Here is a 17683-nt window from a genome sequence, read left to right as displayed (position 1 = left end):
AAAAATGAGCAGAGACCTATATTATGTTTTACCCTTACAGCTTTCTCCTAGTTGTTATTGATGAAGAGAATTCAAGAGGGAGAAAAATATTTCCACTGAAGAGTGGTGGGAGGCAGGAGGCAGCCAAGTGGATATTCAGGTGCCTGAAAATGAATGGACAGATGATAAAGGGGCAGGAAAAGACGAGGATGACAAGAGAGGGATCAACACAAGATTAAAGCAGGCTGGATCTTCATGGATTGGTAGTATCCGTGCAGCCAAGAGCTGTTCTTTTTTATTATTTAAAAAAAGGGGGAGTGGGATTTTTAGGGGCAGAGGGTATTTAAAAAGAAAAGACCCCAGAGACCATACTTTTCTGAAAGGAAGAAAAGGGTGAAACAGTCAATATCTAATAAAAGAAAGTTCTAGATGTCAAAATCTCTCAAGAAGCATGACAGCCTGCTGAGCTAAAGCATGATACTGCTGTCCCTAAAAGGGAATTGCTGTCTAAGTAGGTACAGATTGGAATCACTGACTCATCCACTCTGGGACTTCAAGGCAAACTGACAGAGAATGAAGAGCTGACAGAGGGAAGAGATGGGGGAGGAAAATAAGGAGGCAGAGGGATTGAAACAAGATTAGCTAGATGTGAATCCTAACTAAAGATTAAAATCACTGCCTCATTTGGGGACTTCTGAAAGTCAAGGTCATGAAATTAGCAGAAAACTGGCAGTTCATGAGCTCATGTGATGACATTTAGGGGAGCGACCTTCAGCAGTATTTTACCTCTTAATAGCTGCCATTGAACAGTTCTTCCAAGCTTCTTAAAACAATAATTGTCATTAACTGCAAGCATCTAAAAATCCCTGCTCCCATCTCATATTTAGATCAACCATCTCTTTTAATACAAACAAGAAAATCTTCCCCACAAAAACCTTTCTAATATTTATACACCCTGCTGCTGCCAAAAGAGCCAAACACTCTCAAGAAAGGTCAATAGCCTGGGTCTCTTATGTTGCGCTAACAGGATACATGGCATCGGTGGAATTGGACCTAACTTTTAATTAGATGATATAGATTACAAATCCTTTAAAGCAATAGAAAGCAACTTTAACTTCTGCTTCTGTACCCAGTGCTCAACACAGGTCAGATTTCTTTGCAGATTAACAGTTATGTCAGTCTTTTTACGAATTTATGTTTTTGTTTTTGTTTTTTTTTTAATTAAAAATTCCATAAGAGCATTCAGTATTCCTTTACTCAAACAAATTCATATTCTCTTTCATCTGACTGAACTGTAGGCTCTTCCAATTACAATTTTGTATAAACATCACAAAGGCTATATAATTTCCTCTATGTACCTCATATGAATTAGAAGTTATTAAGTTGTACCTCATGATGAGCACTTTTGCTGTGACAATCTTTTCTATGTATTACCTGGTCTGTTGATTCTAAAATTGCTGAGCCCATTTCCTTGCAAAGGTGCAACTTCCCCTGAAGGCAGCCAGGGAGATGACTTGGGAAAAAGCACAAGGTGTCTTCAGCCTATTTAATACAACTTCAGGCAAAGTAAAGCACACAGATATTACTGTTTTCACTAATCACATATACAACTAAGAAACCAAAACCCCAATTTAAGAATTCAGTTTAATTTATCCTTAAGCGACTTCCTGAAGTTGAACCTAAAGGAATTGTTCTCTTTATGATGTAGTTTTCTGAAATTCCTTTCCATGTTTCCATCACTGGAGATTTCCTTAAGGCAGCTTCCTTTTTATAGATGAAAGTTTGGGGCTAGAAAAGGCTATATTTTGAATCCTGAAAGACAGATCCATCTTTCAGAAATAAACTTCCATTTTTGTGGCACAGCTGTATAGGAATGAAAGGAGTAGGGTTGTTTAGGACACTTTAAGTGTTCTCTAGGATAAAATGTAGAGGAAATTTTAGGTTTAGTATCTAGGAAAGTTTAGGTTTAGTATCAGGAAAAGTTTCTCAATATAATATATTAAACAACAGGACATGTGAAGTGCAAGAACTTTCACCTAGACAAGGTACTCAGAAATTAATAAAATGATCAGCCCTACACTTAAAAGAGGAAAGACAAAATAAACCAACTATAGTATTGCTTCTTAAAGCCAGGTTCTAGGACTTTCATTTATAGAATACTAGAATGAAGCTGAACATTGCTAAAGCTCGAAATAATGGAGAAAAATTTAAAAAGAACGGGAAGCAAAGGAAACAACATTAACCCAAATCCTGCCATAAAACAAAAAACAACTGTAACTTAGACTCCCTGTACAAATGTTTGGAACTTGCTAGTCCCAGCAATCAAATATGCTCCAGACAGTGTAAGAAAGACACTGGGAGACCCATCTGCAGTAAGAAGAAACTGCGGGACCAGCCTGGTCAACTCCACAACTTTCAGACACAGGCAGAAACATTCCTTGCAATAATTTATGACGAAGAAAGAAGTTTCCTCTATAAATAAAATTAAAATATATTCTGTCTCTTTAATTTACAACCAAAATGCCAATCTATTTTTACAGTACCTGTGTCATCAATAACCAGTGCCAGAGAGTGAACATTTTGTGAGTATTCCTTTCAGCTGCAGCCATATTTGGGGGGTTTTTCTTTTTTTTTTTTTTTTTTTTTTAATATTACTGTAAGAAGAAGTACAGCAGAACACATTTACATGGGCACTGAGTTTATGAAATCAAACATGACTTTAAGCTTTCTCTATTTTTAAATCGCCATTTTTCTTGCAGTAAAATATCTTACATTTTAGGTTCCTTCAGAACTACACAACAGCTGTACTGTTGTGAGGGTACAGGAGTTGTTACACTATTAGATCCTTAATAAATGAAATTATAGCTGTGCTTCATAACAAAATGCAGTAGCACCAGTGAATCACAACTCCAACAAATTGCAGAGCCCTTAAATAAGAAAGTCACATAGTGAAGAACGTGTTTTCCATCTTACCGTCTGTACTTCTTCCTCTGATCACTAATAGCGACAACAAATAGTATTATTTATTTATGGAACATTTAATATATACTTCTATTATATGTAATAAATATGTAATAAATATTTTAATAGTATAATAATTATTTTTAAATAGTATATCCAATATTTCTATTTAACACAATAAATACAGTGTTGTTCATGAACACTAGACTAAACAGTAGTTTTGAACAGGAGTGTTGAACAGTGTTATAGTATAAAACACTGTATTGACTACCTAAATCCTGTTGAACTGCAAAGAAACCTTTTAATAGAAATTTATTTTCTTTAAATTACATTCTCTAGTTAGCTGTTTTCCATACTTTAAGTTTCACCAAGGAGATAACAACTACATTAACAGGCTCAATAAGAGGTACTTTACTGCCTATGTTACACAGGAGTATTATAACGGAACATAATATCTTCCAGATCTAACAAGATAACCATTAAACACTGCAGCATTGTCCTTCTCAAAAACTGTAGTCATACTATAATAACACCTTAAAAGGTCTTGAAGAGCTTCCCTAGACAAGCTTGCCTACAGGCTGAATATTTTTTCTTACTTTTTGATTCAACTCCAGAACAGTTCTCTTTCGAGTAAGTCTTTCTTTAAACAATAACATATGCCATATGGAAAAACACTGATACAAAACAGCGCTATATGATATTGTTTTATCCTTAGTTACATCAACAAAAATAAAGCAATCTCAGCAGTACCTTGCAGTGAAAAACATTACCCAGCCACACTAGCAGAGTTCAGCTCCCATTTCTACTTAACGATACAGACAATGGAGCTGAAGAAAGATCTTGTCTTGAAGACACCTCTGCCCACTGCTACTTCAGGACATTGCAGATCTCCAAGATCAAAGAGTGCAGTGAAACAAGAAGGAAAAATAGCAAATGATGCATGGGTACTTCAAAAGCCATGCATGTCAAGCTGCATTTCAGCTGGGAGATTAATTCAGATGGAAGGGGGAAGGCCACGGGGAATTTTGAGTAAAAATTTAAATTCATAGACACGTAGTCTGTATCTAAGCATACAGACCAGATAGCGAGTCAATAACCAGTACCAAATTTAATAAACCTTATAATTACCTCTGATATATACATGGATGTCTTCTCCTTTTAGAATTTCCTGAAGTCTTATCACTCTCCATCCTAGTTAGTCCTAAAGCCTGGGGCCACAGTGAACTTCCAGCTCAAGGAAGCAATAAATCACATTAAAAATAAGCATATGATTCTCTTTTTTTTTCCCAAATTAGAGCTTCCAAAATTAGTCAGTCAACTGGATGCATCACAAACAGAAATACCACATTAGTGAAACCAAACCAGGATTTATGTCAGCTTTTGCCTGTCCCAAAACTATACATTTTAATTCCTGAGTATTCTTAAAATCCAAATCTGAACTTTAAAACTCTCACGTAGGGGCAGCAATACAAATTGTATTTGTATTAAACACAATCTTTTCGTTGATCCAGTAAACAATCTTTTCGTTGATCCAGTTCTGAAAGTACTAGAAAAGCATAATTCACCTCTTGCTCTCATTTCATTCTGCCTGCAGAATTCTTCCTTGCTGTTCTCTCAGAATTCAGCAAAAGAACATACAGATAACTAATCCTGGAATAATTGCATAAGAAAGCTTCCCACATCAACAGGACCACAAAAATAAAAGTCCAAACAGAAATTGATCCAAATTTTCTGAATGTGATTTCTGACCTTGTGAAAATTTGACTAAGAAAATTTGAAGTTATTGAAAAAAAATCAAGCACCAGTCAAGCCTCATGGTTTGGGAACCATTTCAAGATATAAACTGACCCAAAATACTTGTGGTGAGCATGGAAAACTTAGCATGTACTATTGAATGTAAGTATGAACAAAAAAAAACTCAATTTCAGTTATAACTTGGTAATTAAAATAAAGAAATTAATTTAATTAGAACCTAGCAACACTACTGCCAGCAAATCATTTCACAAGAATTAGGTTTGCCTTTGAAGCTATTATATTCATTTTTCTAAAACTATATTAAGCACAAAGACTCAATAACATACAGGCATCTAGAGGCTGAACATAAAAACTGCTCTGATTTTAACATACATACATACATATATATATATATATATATACACCATCCACCATATCCAAGGGAAGTAAAGGTAGAACAAACAATTCTTGCACCTACACAAGTTTTTGCATACTGGAAAGCTTCCTAGGGAAACACAACAGATGAGAAAGTTAATTAGTGAAGTTATACATTGAGAGTTTTAAAGAACGTGAAAACCACGATATGGTAACTTGTTAAGTTTATAAATGTGCTACCAATATTTCAAAGCAAGTTGATCACAAATAGCTCTGTTCTCCACACTGACAGTATCACTTGTAAGAGGAAATTTTTGTAAAGCAGCCTGTGCCATACACTTCGCTTTCTCTAGGCTCTCCTGGGAAGCTTAAAATTCACAGAGGCCAGTGTAGCTTCTGCATTACAGCTGACCTTCCTATTGCCTTCCCACTTCCCTGCTAATAATTATTACAAAATAGACACAACCAGTACATTACCCAAACGAAGTATTAAACAAGTATTTTATATTTACAGCATACTTTTCAGATCATCAAAATCTTCAGGATTTCACTGTGCAAGTCCTGTATTCTTCACCCTACCATCAGCAGATGAATTTAACCACACGACTTTTCAACTCCTGCTGCACAGTTCTGTGCAGTTCTGCAGGCTCTGAACTCACCAGTTAATTGCATATTCAAAAATACTTTTCATAGAAGTGTAATCATTATTTCAGATTGCTGTGACTCTCCAGTTATCTTCTTGGTTGCTTTTCCTCAGTCATGGAGGGGACAAAACAACTGCTTCTTTCTAAGCAGGACACACACTGGGGAGGGCCACGTGGTGTGCAGACATGGCTGTAGTAAGACCAGCTGACTTCTCTAGATACTTTTTCCATTTGGTGAGAGCATGGAGCGACCCAGCTGAGCTCTACAGCACAGTACCTTGGGTTCCAACTACAACCAAAGGCACCATATGAGCACACCACAGATAAAATGAGAAGCTTCCTCCAGTGTTCAAGGATGCCTCCTGCGCTGTGCTATAATGAGGATATGACTTTGTTCTGCACAAAAGCAAGCTAAGGCCAAGTTGCAGAAGAGCATGAAATCAGAGTCTGTTTACAGTGAAAAACTTCCTGTCTGTTTTTGCTGTATTAAATTTGAGAAGACAACCAATTCATTCACATTCCACAGATTTTCACATTGAGGCTTATTTTAATTATCATTAAAATTCATTGCAAGTGTAACAAAAAGAAGCCTAGAAATTTAGAAAATGAATCACGAACAGATGCTGCGACATAATGTTGACTAAACCAAGACCTCTTGGCAGGACCTCTTCTTCAGGGAGGCGGTGGAGTCACCATCCCTGGGGGTGTTTAAGGAAAGGTTGGACGTGGTGCTTAGGGACATGGTCTAGTGGGTGTTACTGGTGGTAGGAGGATGGTTGGACCAGATGATCTTGAAGGTCTTTTCCTACCATAATGATTCTATGATTCATTAAAACAAGGAAATAGATTATTCACATAGTTGGTTACTGCACAGTGATTCATTTTATAAAATCCTTGTAGTTTGTACTTCCACTGAAGTGACTGAAAGATCACAATCAAGTGCAAGCATAGTAATCAGTTACAGTAAGTAAGAAATCTTAATTGGGTAAACATAAAGAACAAGCGATCCCAAAGAAAGAAAACAAATTAACAAAATAAAGGGAAAAACAGTTTAGAATGATACAAAATAAATCAAAAACTTCAATAAGGCAGAAAAGAACAAAGATTTTTCTATTCTCCATGAACAATGGAAAAAAAAAAAAAAAGCACACCATGAAGGAAAATCAAACCCTTTGGAGAACCAGAAGAGGATAAATATGTATCTGAAGCCATAGGCATTTTAACCTAGGAAGTGTGAAATTGTAGAAGGAGCTAGAGAAAATTGATGTATTAAATATTAGATTTCAACAAACTCGTTCAGGAATTGACTAATGTCACATTTACAAATCATTTACAACAAAATAACAAAATCACATAGATAAGCAAAATATCTGCTCATAGTACAAATTATTTCCTATTAAAGTTTTGGTTCTGTTTTCTGCAGCAAAAAAGAATATTCTAACAACGTGGGAGAGAGGATTATGAAGGAACACTGGGTACATTGCAGGAAAAAAGCTAGCTTTAATTCTCTTGGAACAAGAATTACATGCAAATTCTACACAGAAATGTATGTCTTGTATACTTTAATTACAAAATTCATTTTAACCAATCTGAAGACAATTCTGTAACTTACCACTTGCATGCTGCTCTCTGAATTTTCATGTTATTGTACTGAGGCTCAGCAAAGTGAAAAATGTGCTATTTGAAAACTGCCATATTGCATGAATAAATGAAGTCTATTAAAAAGGAACAAAAGATAGGTCAGAACCTACCATCCTTACACACAAGTGTCACAGAAAATTGAGGTCAGAGAGAGCAGGCAGGAAGCATCCTGCATTCACAAAGCACCTTCCATTGGTGGTGGCACACTTAATACTTTCTGCTTTTAAAAAATAGAAAGTGTCCTACCCATTTTACATTAACAGAAAACAATTTTGTGTGGCTTCACCAGAGGTGAAGGTTTCCATGACAGAAAAAAAAATATTCTCATGACTATGACTATCTCAAGAAAACAGCATTTTTTCCCCATGAAATCAAGCCATAGCATTCCAGCTGATCATTTAAGAAAAGTCGACAATATCGGCCCATGATTCATTCTCTTTCTACATACCACACTAGTCAAACATACCTTCTGACTATCATACTAAAATATAAGGTAGGGCTCTTAGATAACAACAGTCTTTGTTAATTTACAGGGTAACATTGGTTAGTTAGACAGGACAGATTCCCCAAATGACATGAATAACTGCGAAAAACAGAACCAACTATATATATATATACACTATTTTTTTCCTGAAAAAACAAAGACAGCATCTCCACGTCAGGTAAACCCTGAACCCCAGTTTTATAGAAACACAGAGTGCATTAACAGCACACGATGAATGCTAAGGAAGATAGTAGCCTGGAAGCAAATTTTGACTGTAGGCTAAAGCAAATTGAGTAGGCATTCATAGATAAAGTCATTGATGAACGTCTGCCCTAGGACTATATTCCAGAATGGATGCTCTAGGAATAAGTCATTACCTATCATAACTCCAATATTTCTTACAGACAATAACTAAATAAAATAAAATCTGAATGGATAAAATCCTTTGCTGCTGTCATTCCACTTTCAGAGGAAACACACACAATTCAGGGCATTTTAGCTGTTTTCAGCTTTGTCCGATACTCATTAGAACGGAAGCATCTAAGGAAGCAGGGTTGTAAACATTTCACAGATAAGCAATCAATCAAAAACCTTGCAGAAAGGAAAACAGCACAGATCTGTTCTGATAAAAGCCTAAATGGTGGACAATTACTTAGCACTAATTCCCAGTGGCAGCATTCTGCAAACATGCCATATATCTGTCTTGGCAAAATTAGAGTTGTCTGGTAGACTGGAGACTACATAAATCTTTGCATGGCTAAGAATAACTTCAGAGGTCAAAATGAAATGAAATATTTGATGTCATGTGCAGTACTTACTGTTTTGTTCAGTTTTCTCAAAAAAATGCACAAAAGCTACACAAAAAATTGTTCCAAGTACAGTAATACATGCACTTAGTAGGAAAATGCTCTTTGTTTTTTTTTATAAATTAGAACATGCAGATTAAAATAAGTGCTTTAGTATTTATTATCTGCATTTTTACTTTGTTCAACTTAACCAATCATTAAATGAAGATATCACTTACAGTGACCAGCAGAAAATCTAGTGAAAAAAAACACAACAACAAACCACTACAGGACCAGCAGAAAAAGTGTTTCCTTACCTTTTTAAAGATGGAATGTGTTGTTCTCTACTTTCTCTCTCTCTCTCTCTCTCTCTCTCTCAGATGGAGATTTTTCTTTAAGATAAGCGATCAGGATGCAGAATACAATCCTAGGGACCAGTGGTTAGCATTCTTCTCCCAGACTGTCTAGGCATAAGGGGGAAACAAAGAATTTTACTCTAGTCTTGAAAAGATGATCTAAGAAGGTTGTTTTTTGTTGTTGTTGTTTTTAGGTTTTTTTTTTTTAATTCTCTCTTTTTTTTTTTTTCTCTCTCTCTCTCTTTCTAGGGTGCTGAGCAACTCCAGACTTATTATGTTGTAAACGGTTTAAGGTGTTTGCAGTCCAAAGAAAGAAAGAAAGAAACTATACTGCAACCAGAGAAACTTTCATTAGCTTCAGATTTCCCTCTGAGAGTTTCATACAAAATGGCCTTTCTTTACTCTTTCTAACTAGTGAAATAGCAACACTTTCTTACTTTTCCTTCCAAACAGCCACATCCTGCAATTCTAAATCGATAATATTGCAAAAAAAATATGTCATTGTTTTTACTGTAGTTTTGGCTGAATTAAAAATGTGGTATTTGACTCTAGCTTCTCAAAAAAAAAAAAAAAAAAGAAGCAACTTCTGAAAATTAAATTAAGAGCTTATCATAACTCTGGTATTCCTTCAACTACAGTATGAAAAAAAAAAAAAAACAAAAAACAAACACTTTTCTGGCAAGAAGTATGGAATGTCTTTTTTAATAAAGCTTCTTACTAAAAAAAAAAATAAACTATAGTAATCTAGCTGAATAAACTTCAAAAAAGGAATATTTTAAATAGGTGAAAACAAACTATAAAATTGGACAAAGCAACTGAACTAGTATTCCCAACAATTTTTCTTTTGTTTTCACAAGGCTTTTAAGTTTTAAATTAAAAAAAAAAGAAAAAAGAAAAAAAAGAAACTAACTTTGCAAGTTTGTACGAGAACATGATGAAGAAGTTCCCTTAAAAGTTTTTTGGCTTGTAGTAGGGCATTTTGAAACTTCAGTTTGTATGTAACTAAAAATAAGTGTGCACCAAAGGTGTCTTAACATCTACCCAATTCCCATACTGTAACAGATATAAAATAGCATTTGTTATATTCATTCACACAATCACTTGTATTTTCAGGTGGCTACAAATATGAGTATTTTGTAGGAATGCTGTAATCAGGGAATCAGCAGAACCATGCTCCCTCTGTTTGGCAAGACGGGGATAAGTATGGTCTTCAACCATCTGGAATCCAAAGAGAAGAGCTTGCCATCAGTTTGCAGGTATTAAACTGTGGGATTCTTAGCCCCAGGACTCAAGTGAAGTTCATGGGTGAAGTGCTGGTGGGTGCTCTCAGGCTGCCAGAACACGGATAAAGGATTGGTGGTGATACTAGAAAACGCATAGAAAACGCACCTGGGGGAAGGCAAGGTTAGTTCAAGCTGAGAAATGGCACATTAACGCTCAGTTGACTCTGCACTCCTCGTAACACTCAGGATGTCTCCAAGGTGTGAATGAAACATGAAAAAGTAATATGAAAACATCCTGAGCTCGTCAGTTGCAATTAAAAAAAAAAAAAAAAAAAAAAAAGGAAGGTACTCATATGCTGTGACAAGCTGCAAGTCTCGATCTGCTGGTAGCTGTGAGTAACTGGGAACTCCAGATGCTAAAAATCTCATATAGGCACATCAATCTCAGATCTAGTTTTCACACATCAGCTCAGCACTACCCTCTTGTTTATGGGCAGTACTGAAAAGCATGTGCAGCCATCAGGGCATGGACAGTTTGTGATCTGCAAGAGGATACCAGGTCACGTTCTACCAAAACAGGCATGAATGCATTCCCTTTTTCATCAAAAAAGCCCTCATGCTCCCATTAATCGTCAGTTCAAGGACCTCTATTAGTTCATACCTGTAAATCCTACGTGCAATCAAAAGCCATTTCCAGTCCAGTCTCTCTGACAGCCCCTGCCCTGCAGGCAGCAGGTAGCTGGCAGAGCAGTCTCTCTCTCAGGGGGACTGGCTGCTAATTTCACATTTCCCTGCCCTTCCTGCACCTGACTTATTTCTGCTGATGGCTCTGGCAATGCAGGTACCAGGAGTTGAATGCACCTGCAGGAAAGAGCCTGCTGTAAGCAAGAGACTTGGGGTTTATCACCTTGCACACATCCCAGAGGAGTGGGAAATCTACCAGTGGCTGTCAGCACGTAGAATCAGTTTTCATTCTGCTGGTTAAGGTTTTGGGGCATGTGAGCGATGGACCAATCTTTGATTTAGTTCAATATTCCTGAAAGTTAGAATCTGAAGGACTTTGAGCTCCTGGGTACAACGCAGACAGACTTGCATTGCTCAAGGTGCAAGAGAAAGAAACTTAAAGCATGCTCAGTGTTCACTTGTACACTCACGAAGCATTCCAGCAACTGCTCTGGCAGTAATAAGCAAAGAAAAAACGTTTTCCTTCTGTTTAGCAGCATTCTTTTTCCTCTCAGGGGAAAGTGGATGCAGGTGGGTAGGGAAACATTTTGATGAAAAGGAAATGCCAGCAGGTAGGCCAGAATGGAAGACTTGGTGCCTGAAAGATTACTTCAGGAAACCACTCTATATCGTCTCTTTCCACATCAGCCATAAGATGCAGTGCAGTGTTAGAAATATGTATTTCCAGTGTAAAAACCTAAGCAGATGCATACTCTGCATATGCTTGGGGAAAGTTACTGCATCCCACAGCAATAAGTAGCACCCAAAAGCAAGTATGCCAGGCCCCAGAGGCCACGAAGCACCTAACCAGAATGACAATCAGGAAACAAAAAGCTGCTTCATTTTCTCAGGCTGTTGTAGGAGGACAGACAGCACCATGTTTTGTGTTTCTCACAATCTACACTCTACCTCAAGAAATAATAATAGCTCAAATCTTCAGAAATTAAAAAAAAAAATGTTATAAAAGCAGCTCCCTGAAAATAGCTACCACAGTACTAGAGTTACAAGCGGTAAATTACCGACTGGTCTATTTCCAGCTCCTCAGACAATAGTCCTTCTTGTACAAAGGCCAAGGAGTTGTTATTTTGCCATGCACCACAAGACCGGTAGGCAACTCAGCATGGCAAATCATTAAGAATTGTATCAGTGAAGGGCCCTCCTGCATCTTTGCCCCCCGTCTATAAATGTCCATTCATCTTGACAGATCCTGTTTTTCTAAGAACATGCTTCAACTTCTCAGGATGGCTGAGGAAGACTCCAAAAGGTAAATAATGTGCTTAGCATTGTACAGGTAACTGTAAGTGTCCTTAGCACGGACTCATTCTGGTTAGAAAAGACCTGTAAGATCCTCTAGTCCAACCTCAACCTTATTACTCACAGAATACTTTCTTTCCCATGCAAAGGAAGCTTCTGATTTAAAGAAGAGGAAAAAAAAGTGTTTCCCATCAGACAGAGAAAGCCAGTATCAACAACTCCTGAAAAAAGCAGTAGAGCACGGAGATATCTTTCAGCTTAAATACCGAAAGCTGTGACTCAGTGTTTCTTATCACAAGCAAGCAGATGATCCCTCTATGAAATGCATGTTTTCTTTAGAAGCCGGTAGGTCATTCTGCACTAGAAACAGCGTTAGAACATTTAAAATCTGTGATCTACAAATTAATTTTCATCACACAATGCTCGCACACAAATTAAAGTATTTGACACACCTATAAATTACAGAATATCAATAAACAAGGCATTTTTTTCAGGCTACTTACCTAATAAAAGCTTGCCATGAGTTGTTCATCCCAACTGCAAAGAGCTAAGGGAATAAATGATCTTTGGAGATCCTATTTCCCTTGTATGACGGTGCCAAACTTGAGTTTGACTCCCTAGTCCCTTTGGGCAGCTCCTGAAAGGAGTGCAATCCCCAGACATTCAGGGGTGCATGTGCCTACACACACACAGAGCCACGGAAATCAGGTGCTCACCCAGCAGCACACATTTTTCCCATGTGGGCTGAAATGGCAGGTTCAGTTTATCTGGCATTGGTTCCTTCCCAAAGTCTGTGGTTTGGGCTGGTCAAGCAGAATGAATCCCCTCAGTCCGATTACCAGGATGCATTCTGAGAAAAATAATATGCCAGCAGATATGATCTGACCTGCCCTTTCCTAGCTTTCTGCAAGTTACAGAGGTTTGAACAAAACGCTTAAGAAAAGTATCAAAGGGAATTTTATTTCAAAAGGGGCTGCAAACATACTAATGAGCACCCCTCTCTTATCCATCCAAACATCGTGGGCAAATCGTGGGTTTGCTTCATATGCAGAAAATAATAACCACATAAAGTTTTGTTAACCAAACTCTCCCTCCTCAGACTAAATTACATTCATTGTACACTTTCTTGAAAGATAAGTAAGAAGCTAAAGATTCAGAGCTAGTATTTAAAAGCACTACAAGTAGCAAAAACTGTAAAAGTCACGGTTAGTAAATAATATCTTGAAAAGGAGCACATGAATCATGGGATAAGAAAAGCTTGACAACATAGCACATCTATTATCACTGATATGTATCATGTCCTGGAACTCTAAGATCTCACAAAACATCATTTAATTCACGTAGGTGCTGGTGCTTGGGGAAAAAACAAGAGGTTGAAATGCTCAAATATCAGTTTTCAATAGTGGTAGAGGTCAGAGTGTGGACCCCAGATCTCCTTCCTCCGTAATTTTCAGAAATCCTCTTTTGAGGTGCAAGCCTAAGTAAAAGGTAAAGGAAAACAAACAAACAAAAACACTGATCAAAACCAGATCGTGTGGCTCAACAATACCTAAAAAGGCACATAATAACCTTGGAAGAAGTGCAATAAAATGGGTCCAGCCTCTTTTCAATGGTGCCCAGTGAGAGGACAAGAGGCAGTGGACACAAACTGAAACACAGGAGGTGCCCTCTGAACAGCAGAAAACACTTTGTGCAGGTGGCAGAGCCCTGGCACAGGCAGCCCAGAGAGGCTGTGGAGTGTCCTCCTTGGACATCTTCAGAAGCTGCCTGGACGTGGTCCTGGGCAGCCAGCTGCGGGTAGCCCTGGGACCAGGGGTGGGACAGGTGGGCTCCAGAGGGCCCTGCCAGCCTCAGCCGTACTGTGGTTCTGTGAAAATGGAAGAGAAGAAACCTGGAAGGTAATTTCCAGGTCTAGGAAACAAAAGTAGGAAAACTTTCCTTTTTTTTTTTCTCAAGTACAAGCCTATTTATCACAAGCCAACAAATGACATGAGTAAAAAGGATAAAATTGGATTAACCTTGTCAGACCTGCTGAGCTGTTGCTGTTGACATTGTAATTTTCCTGGGTCAGACTGACACCATTAAAAAAACATCTCCCCAGTCATGCCGTACAGATAAAATTCAAACGCATGCAAAAGACAGAGTCAGAAGGCAGCTTTGATCTCCCAAACTGAAAGACAGGAACGGTCTTCTTAGAAAACCCTGTTAGGCCTTGACATGAAAAATGCAGATTTTGCAGGGCTAAACATCTCCTTGCACGCACATGCTTCGCAGCTGCGTGCCCTGCCCACTCTCTTCACTCCAGCCCAGTGAGGGGCAGCAAAGGTTAATTACATTTGCACTGGTGAGCGGCACAGCTGCATCTAGAGACACTAGGGGACACAGGGATGGGTAAATGAAACCATTTGACCTGCACTACCTGACTGCTGCTGAGGCATGGAACAGGGAGAACCCACCTGGGTGGAGGGAAGCCTGGTAGCTTCGCAGTAAGGACCAGGGATGGTTTTGCAAAGTGTTAACGTGCAGCAATGCTGCAGCATAGCCACAAAGCATGCTGCAGTTCTGCCTTACCTGTTGACGAACAGCTAAATAAAACTGCAATTTTACCCGTGATGTGCTGTGTTAGGGAGAACTCCTCTCAGTAACCACCCAGCAGAGCTCTTCACGCTTGGCTAGCATCAACCAGGGGAGGTACTCAGGTGTGAATCAAAGCACACTTTATTGCAGTGTTTAGCTACACTTAGGCTGCCAGAATTGAAGTGCAAAGTGTCAAGAAATAAATGGGAATCCAAACTCTCCCTTGGCTGAGGCTTCTCTTCTGCACAGCTTGTACATAGCACTGCCTTCAGAAAAGGTGGGTGCTTTGCTTTTTCCTTTTACAACAATAGATCATGTTCTTTCTCAAGGACCACAAACACCTTCAATTAGAAATGCTTCTAACACGCTCTGAAAGTGACAAATGTGAAACATGACCGTTTCTTCACTTCACTGCCAAGATTGACATTTTTAGCTCTCTTTACGGTGCCAATTATAACTCTAATGTCCAGAAGAAAATATGTTATTGCTTCTCTTGCATTGCTTTCAATGATACGGCAGGTCATCAGCTGAGGCAAGATTCTTTTTTCATGGGCTTTGAAGGTAAAATTCCTTCGGTTCTATTCTGCCCATTTAAAGTGCAAATAAAAACACTGTTCTGTGGCTAAAAAAAATTAAATCATTCCTGAGTATATACTCACAATATTTCCAAACATAGCTAGAAAAACTGTTATTTCCAATACTATGTGACCAGATTCTATTACCTTTATTTGATCTAAATTGAATTCTGTGCTACAGGCTGACTTAAATGAGGTTATAAAATTGCCTGTGGAGTAGGATCCCGCTCCACATCAGTGAGAGTAAAAGACTCAGGCTTTGCTACTTATTTTTGAAACTGTCAAAAGAACTTGAAAGTAGAAGAAAAAAGGGAACAGAAAAGCCTGAGAAACACCTTCTTGAGGAATCTCGTATCACAAAGTGCACAGAGAGCAGATACCTCATGGATTAATTATGCCTAACCCTAACACACACCCAAGAATAGAGGGGGAAGAGTGAAATTTCATCTAACTATCTCCTCAATCTATACAGAAATCATTAACAACCTGTTTCAGCTACTTTCTGGTGCAGAAATAAATTTGCCAGCAGCCTTGGGAGCCCTCTGAAGAATGTACTATATAAACATAAATCATTAATGAACGGAGTGACCTCACCTTTGGGTAACTAGAGAAGCACAAAAACAACTCTCTAGAAGCAGAAAGTAGTCAGCTATGCCATGCACCAGCAGGCAGCAAACCCAAGATCATCCATCCTGATGTTGTAGCAGATTCCTTTTGACAGGCTTTGTGTTTTTATCGCAGGCACCACAGGTCATCCATGGCAAAAAGCAAAAAATTCTGAGGACAAACCAGCAAAGAGTTCAATAATTAAGAGGGGGATCCCTGCCTCATCTCTTCATTTCATCCAAGGCTTGCCTGAAGTGAAGCGTTTGACAGGAGCAAAAATGCATTTTGCTACCTTTAACAACACCAAAGTAGGCATTGTGTCTAAGCTGGTAAATGATGCAAAGCTCTTAACACAGACTGCCGCGGTCCAACTTGGGGCTTGCAGCAACATCCTGGGGTAGAGGGGATCAAACGTTCAAGCACCCTATTCAAGTAACCATCCAGTTCCTTCAGCCCCACAGAGCACCAGGATCTACCTCAGGGGTAAAGCTGCTGCTACACAAAATCAGGCATGAACATAGGTCCAAAGTACCCAGATCCAGGCCTTGCGAGTTCAAGATTGTGGTGCTTGACAGAGACTTCTGCAGTCTGTAATACAAAAAATTCATTTACAATTTAAATGAGGGCAGGATGGTGACTTTGCAAGACCAATGAAGTTGTTCAATGCACAAGCATCACAATCAAGGGAAACAAAGGCAAGGATTTCTGTAAAAATAAAATTAGAAGTATGTTTGTAAATCCACCAGCTCTGTGAATGGCATCCTGGGCTTTTTCTTGTCTATAGGATGAAGTGTCAGAGGGAGCACTTCACTGGCAGCGTCCCTCTTACTAACAGTAGCACATGGGAAGTTAAAACTCACTGCTGAGTGTTGTGCCAGCTCTGTGCAATCAGTTTAGCTGACAACTGGTCTAAGCTGCCTCCTTTACTGCACATTTATGATCTTGTTTTCTAACTAGCTATAGAAGCAAATTAAACACGGTATTTTTACAGCTGGTTCTAGACAGTTTTTCAACTTGTTCTAATAAGATAATCTGACCCTGAAACTGTGGCCATTGGTTACAGGCAACCCAGTACCTTCATCCTGATGGATGCTTTTACTTGCTGTCACCTTGTGATTCATATCAACCTCACACTAATGTCTCATGGCTGGCTTAGATGGTAACAAGTGGTGCAGAAGGGTTTGTACTTTTTCCCTCTTGTAAATCTGTTAACTGTAAATTAAGAGGTAGGATTGAACTGACTTGCATCTTCTCCCTTCAAGAAATCTGTATGCAAAAAACTGTGTTATCCAGACAAGATTAATACACCTTCATGGTAATCAATAGTTTAATCCCTGAAGAGTTTTTTACCTTCAAAACTTTCTCTCATATAAAAAGAGAAGGTAGAAAATTGAGTGGTGAGGGACAATAGTTTCCCTGATTCCTTCTAGCTATCCTAAGGATGCAAAGCATGAGGTGCACAAACCTGAAGAGATGAGAGGCTGAGGTGCGGGGAAAAGAAAACTTTGTTGTTAGAAGATCAGACAGTCTTCCACCAACTGCAATGATATATAGTTTCTTACTCAGGGCTCTCAATGTTTGTTGTGTTTATTTAATGAAGCACCACGTTTACTGAAAGACAAATTCAACTGGTGATTATGAATCAAGTTCTATACAACTATAATAAAAGCAGAAGGCTCAAACAAAGAAAGAAAAGTCACTTAAAAGGACTGGTGAGCATTCATTGTATTTCAGCTGCTGTTTGTGTGTATCACGACTTTCTAGTT

General features: G+C 38.3%; 1 protein-coding gene across 4 annotated transcripts in view; it reads right to left on the bottom strand.

Moving 5' to 3' along the window:
- Positions 1-17683, bottom strand: part of CRACD (capping protein inhibiting regulator of actin dynamics) — a 125482-nt gene that overhangs the window by 62817 nt on the left and 44982 nt on the right. For 3 of the 4 annotated variants that reach the window (XM_068680375.1, XM_068680377.1, XM_068680378.1), the window contains exon 2: positions 8921-9067. The gene's annotated coding sequence lies outside the window, so the exon portion shown is untranslated. The remainder of the gene's footprint in view (positions 1-8920; positions 9068-17683) is intronic. The other variant, XM_068680376.1, reaches the window with a different exon arrangement.

Source organism: Anas acuta, chromosome 4 (assembly GCF_963932015.1).
Source record: "Anas acuta chromosome 4, bAnaAcu1.1, whole genome shotgun sequence".
Taxonomy (NCBI): domain Eukaryota; kingdom Metazoa; phylum Chordata; class Aves; order Anseriformes; family Anatidae; genus Anas; species Anas acuta.
The sequence above is the reverse complement of the archived record's forward strand: the minus strand, read 5'-3'. Positions and strand labels throughout refer to the sequence as shown.